General features: G+C 33.5%; 1 long non-coding RNA gene across 1 annotated transcript; it reads right to left on the minus strand.

Annotated features, from left to right (window-relative positions):
• Positions 1 to 976: 976 nt before the first annotated feature.
• LOC147794877 (uncharacterized) lies at positions 977 to 2,233 on the minus strand. Its single transcript, XR_015422817.1, has 3 exons — positions 1,864 to 2,233; positions 1,372 to 1,536; positions 977 to 1,134 (listed from the first exon to the last, which is right to left on the minus strand). It is a non-coding gene; the product is annotated as an uncharacterized LOC147794877 (long non-coding RNA).
• Between the last annotated feature and the right edge of the window lie 4,187 nt (positions 2,234 to 6,420).

Below are 6,420 nucleotides of genomic sequence, written 5' to 3' on the forward strand. Positions count from 1 at the left end.
AGTAAAAGTGACTCAACTCTATGTTAACATTTCCTTTTTTTTTTTCCTTCTTTTTTAATCAGAAACTAATAAAATAATTAATAAATCAAGTTAATGATGGATCACAATTTACCACTGTCACTCAAATCTATTGATTGCAACATGTTACCAAATACAAAAAGAAGTATAAGATTAGCTTTAGATCATTGTTTAAAAAATTAAAATTAGGATGGTGAAAGAGACTAATGGAAATATTGTGATGTTATGTACCATTGTAAGAATGTTGCTTAAGTAATGAAGTCAAGTGCTTGAGAGATAAGGTTTCATGATCCACCATCAAGATATGAAGTTGTTTTTGGCAAAACTAGGGAGAGAATCATGGACCCAATGATCCATCTCCTCCATTTAACACAAAGGGTGATGAAACTTCTAGAATGGATAAGAGAAGAGGGAGCAAATTTTTGGAGGGGAGAGATAGAACCACCAAAAACAGCATAGATAAAGCTAAAAGCTTAACCTGCAGAGACACAAATACAGAATAAGGAGAGAGAGAAAGAGTGAGAAGGGGGAGAGAGAGAGAGTGGTGCTGAGTGAAATCATCTATGCAAAAGCAAGAAGAGAAGGTGACAATAAGATGAGAGTAGCCTAAAACTGAAAGTGTTTTAGGAATTGAAATTTATATCCACGAGTAATTTTACAAAAATGAGTGCTTCAAAAGAAACAAAAAGTAAGTAATGAAAGAGAAGAAATGTGATATGGAAAGACATTAAAAGAAAAGAAAGTCAGATCTTACCTTTGAGAACTTCCAAAAGTGATTGAAACAAGGAGGCAAAAGATGGGGTTGAATGGAACACCTTGCACTATCAAACAAAAACATGGAGGGAGTCATCAAAGTAGAGAGCCACAGGGAGTCACATATAATTAATTATTATAATAATTTTATTATAATTAATTATTTAATTTTTTTATAATAATTATAATAATTTTATTTCTTCCCCAGAAAAGATAGATAATTGGTCTAGTACAAACTTAAAGAAGGGATTCACATATACTCACAATTTATTTCTAATTCTTAGAAACAAAGAAAAAAAAAAAAAAGAAATTGAGCAAAAGTGACTTACCTCCATCGTTAACATTTTCCTTTCTTTTTCAATCCTGTTCTTTTTCAATCCTGTTTGAGAAGTTGATGATCAATCACAATTGGGATACATAACAATTTCATAATCTCAAATCCCAACTTACAACGGCCACTAAAATGTATTCAGTATACTTGTAGATTGCAACATGTTATCCGAAACAAAAAGAAGTAAAAGATTAGCTTTAGACCAAGGTTTAAAAAATTAAAATTAGGATGATGAAAGAGATTGATCGAAATATTGTAGTGCTATGTACCATTGTAAGACTGCTGTTTAAGTGATGAAGTCACCATTGTAAGACTACTGTTTAAGTGATGAAGTCAAGTGCTTGAGAGACAATGGTTCATGATCCACCACATGATTTTTGGCAAAACTAGGGAGAGAATCACGGACCCAATTATCCATCTGTCCCACATAGAATCTGAAAAAAGAAGATTAAACTTCTAGATTTGAGAGAAGCAGGAGCAAATTTTGGGGAAGAGAAATGAACACCCAACAAGAACAGAAACAAAACTAAAAGCTTAACATGCAATAGACACAGACACAACACAGACACAAGAGAGAGAGGAGAAGGTGACAATTGCTAAATAGATACGAGTAGCCGAAACAGTCTTAGTTGGAATTGAAATTTACATTCACTATTTGGATTAATTTTACAAAAATGGGTGCTTCAAAAGAAACAAAGAGTGAATAAAAAGGAAGAAGTCCGACTTGGAAAGACATTAAAAAAAATGAAGTGAGATCTTACATTTGAGAGCTTCCAAAAGGGATTGAAACAAGGAAGAGGCAAAAGATGGTTGAATGGACAACACCTTCCTGTCGGGAGCAAAAACATGGAAGGGGACATTCATCAAACACCTAAATGGCAATGACAAAGTAGTAAGTTGTGGGGAGTTTGAATTTCAACTAAGTATACTTGGTGGGTACACTGAATAGTAGAAATGCTACGGAGGCAATATAGATTATGCCAATTTTTGGATAGATAAAGATGAACCAGGCTCCACTTTTTGTGATGATATCCATAACCGTGCAAAGATAGAGAACAAGAGGATAGAGGTAGAAGAAGGGGGAGGGTACACACCCCTCCCCTCCGTCTTCGGTTTCATCTCCTTATTCTTTCTAATCTCACAATTTTATGTCCTTTGTGGCTTTCTTTCTCATTTTTAAACTAGTGCTTCACATGCATTGATGAACTAATTTCTGCACATTTGACTTTCACCTCAGCCTTCTTGTGGTTACTTCCGATCCTCTTCCCAATTTTCTCTCTCATCTTTCAAATCTTGAACTAATTTTGCACGAAGAAATTAGTTAAGATTCAAACTTCTTTTCACACTTTAGATATATACTCTACTCATCTAGTTTAAATTTGTTTTTTAATAACACTCTTTAAACTTTTAACAAAATCTTATAAATATTTTTAATTTTTTTAAAAAAAATTCAAAAATACCCTTATCATTATTTTTGGATGAAAATAGATAAAAAAAACAAAGAAATACCAATGGAGTACAATCTTTTTAAATTTTATGTTTGAAAATATAAAATATATGATTTTTTTTTTTTAAATTTAAATTTAACCCTTAAACTTCAGGGTTCACTCGTTTAACTTTCATTTGAGTGGGAATCAAAAATTTCAAAAATTGGTCCATGTATTATATATAAAATATACTTCTATGATTAATAAAATCCTAAATTTTTTATTTCATATTTAATAGTTTAGTAAATATTATATTATTATGTGGGTTGAAAATTTTAAAATGTTCGATATATTGTAAGACTGTTGCTCAAGCAATGAAATCAAGTCTGGGAGAGATAAGGGTTCTTAATCCACCTACAAGATAGGTAAAGCTAAGGAGAGAACGAGGGACCCAATGACCCATCTCCTACCTTTCTCATAGAGATCTTTGAAGTAAAATTAAACTTCTAGATTTGAGAGAAATCGAAAGAACTTTTGGGAGAGAAATGAACCACCCAAAGTGAGAAGAGACAAAGCTAAAAGCGCAACATGCAAACACACATATGAAGAGAAACATAGATGAAGAAGAAAAGAAAGAGACATAGATGAAGAAGAAGAGAAAGAGACCGATGAAGAAGAAGAGAGAGAGAGTCACATAGATGAAGAAGAAGAGAGAGAGAGTCAGTATGACTGTGCTTGATGAAATAGGGATTCATCAAAGTTAAAGGCAAGAGGAGAAGCTGGCAATTGTTGAATGGATGAGAGTAGCCCATCCCCCAAAGAGTCTTAGTTGGAATTGAAATTTATATCCATGGTTTCAAGTAATTTTACAAAATTGGAATTAAAAAGGAGAAATCAACATGAAAATACATTAAAAAAAGGAAGTAAGATCTTACATTTGAGAGCTCACAAAAGGGATTAAAACAAGGGAGAGGCAAAAGGTGGGGTTGAATGGACTTGCAATATGAGGAGCAAAAACATAGAGAGGGAGCAAAAACATAGAGAGGGACATTCATCGAACACGTAGAAGACAATGATAAAGTAGGAAGTTGTGAAGTGAGTTTGAGTTTCAACTGAGAATACTTGGTCGGTACACGAATCTGAGTAGAAATGATAAGTATGCCAATTTTTGGATGGATAAAGATGAACAAGACCCGACTTTTTGTGAGGATAGCCATAACGGCAAGAGGACAAAGAAATGTATAAATTAATATAGAACTTCAGAAAAATGTGTAAAAGGATAGAGAACTTCATAGAAATGTGTAAAAAGACAAAGAACTTGAGGACAAAGGTAGAGGAAGGGGGTGTGTACCCTCCCCTCCGAGTCCTTGCTTTCATCTTCTTTCTTGTTCTAATCTCACTTTGAAACTCAGCGTTACATGCAGTGATGAATTATCCTTACTTGTGGCTCCTATTCCCAGATATCTCTCTTATCCCACACCATTCAAATCTTGAATTAATTTATTTGACTTTCACTTCAATCTTATTTCTGGCCTCTCTTCCCCTTTCTCTTCCTAATCTCACTTTGTGTCTTTCTCTCTGTGAATGTGGGCGTTAGTGATCTCACTTTGTCTTTCTCTCTGTGAAGGTGGGCGTTAGTGATGATATTTGTTCTTTACTGATATTTGTTCTTTACTTGTGGCACCCCTTTACAGATTTCTCTCTCATTCCATATAATTGATTGAGATTTCTCTTCCCACATTTCTCTCTCATCCCATGTAATTGATCCCTCTTCCCAAATTTCTCTCTCATCCCTCTCTCATCCTCTAATTCACCTCTTACAAGATTTCTCTCTCATCATACATAATTCATACTCTAAAGTTACTGTGATTACTCTCTCCATAATTTTCTCTCATCCCTCTTTTCAGATTCCTCTCTCCATAATTTTTTCTCATCTCTCTTCTCAGATTTCTCTCTCATCCCACATAATTCTTACTCTATAGTTACTTGTAATTCCTCTCCCCAAAATTTTCTCTCATCTCTCTTCCCAATTTCTCTCTCATCCTACCTAATTCCTACTCATAGTTACTTGTGATTCCTTTCCTAGAGGATTTTCTCTCATCTCTTCCCAGATTTCTTTCAAATCCCACATGATTCCTACCCTATAGTTATTTGTAATTCCTCTCCCCAGAATTTTCTCTCATTCCATATAATTTTTATTCTATAGTTACTTGTGATCCATCTTCCCATATTTCTCTCTCATCTTACCTAATTCCTATATAGTTACTTCTATCCCTCTTTCCAGATTTCTCTCCATCCACCTAATTTCTACTCCGTAGTTACTTCTAGTTAGGCTTCACAGTTTTTTCTCTTATCCCATATAATTCCTATACTATAATTACTTGTGATCCCTCTCCCTAGATTTCTTTTGTGATGCCTCTTCCTACATTTCTCTCTCATCCCACTCTATAGTTACCTTTGTCTCCCTTACCAGATTTCTCTCTCATCCCATATATTCATGGTCTCTCTTCCCAGATTTCTCTCTCATCCCACCTAATTCCTACTTTACTTCCGGTCTCTCTTCATAGGTTTCTCTCTCATTTCATGTAATTCTTACATCCCACATAATTCCTACTCTACTTCTGGTCCCTCTTCCCAGGTTTCTCTCATCTCATATAATTCTTACTTGTGATCCCTCTCTCCAGATTTCTCTCGTCTCAGGTCTCTTCCCAAATTTCTTTCTCATCCCACACAATTTAACTAATTTTTCTCTCATCCCACACAATTTCTATCTATACTTGTGGTCCCTCTTTCCAAATTTCCCTCTCATTCCACCCAATTGGAACTAATTTATTTGACTTTCACCTCAATCTCGATTGTAGTTACTTTTACCCCTTTTCCTTTCTTTTTCTAATCTCACTTTGCTGCTTTCTCTCTCACTTTGTAGCAGGACATTACATGTGATGAACTCTGGTTCATGTAATGAACTCTTCACCTTTGACTTTCACCTCAATCTAGCTTGTCCTTACTTGCTCTCCACCTTTCACTTTCACCTAGCATCCACCCCTCTTCCCAAATTTCTCTACCTTTCACTTTTACTTATGACCCCTCTTCCAAATTTCTCCCTCATCCCACAATTTAAATCTTTGAATGAATTTGTTTCAATTACTTCTACCATTTTTCCCCTCTTTTTTTTTTTTTTTTCTAATCTCACTTTGTAGCTTTCCTCTCTTACTTCTACCATTTTTCCCCTCTTTTTTTTTTCTAATCTGACTTTGTAGCTTTCCTCTCTCTGAAATTAGACATACATCAATTTTGACTCTCACCTCAATCTTGCTTGTCTCTACTTCTAGCGCCTTCTCCTAGATTTCTCTCTCATCCCACACAATTCAAATATTTGAACTAATTTTGTACAAAGGAGTTAGTTGAGATTTAAACCTCTTATAACTTCCACTCCTTTCATTTAAAATTAATAAAAAAAATTCTCTTTTACTTTGTTTAAAATATTAAGTTTTGATGTTACTCTTCCATTTTTTAAGAGAATTTCAAAAATACTCTTAAATTAAAATATATATATATATATATATATATATATATATATATATATATAGTTGTTGTTACTCTTGGATGAGAAGCATTAATTGTTTTTTTTTCAAAAACATCTTTAAACTTTTAAAAATATCATTAAACTTTCGAAAATGTTTCAAAGGTACCCTTGAATTTTTAAAAATTTGAAAATAATCTATGAGATGATGATAGATCATAAAAAAAATTAAAATTTTCTTATAAAGGTGAAGGGTGTTAATGCTACTTTTAAGGTTTCATGAGTATTTTTTAAACATAATAGTAAGGGAGATTAAACTTCTAGATTTGATATAATTTCTCACAGAGAATTTGTAAGAAAGGAGCTTA

Source organism: Cucurbita pepo, chromosome 1, assembly GCF_057944985.1.
Source record: "Cucurbita pepo subsp. pepo isolate OVF chromosome 1, ASM5794498v1, whole genome shotgun sequence".
NCBI lineage: Eukaryota > Viridiplantae > Streptophyta > Magnoliopsida > Cucurbitales > Cucurbitaceae > Cucurbita > Cucurbita pepo.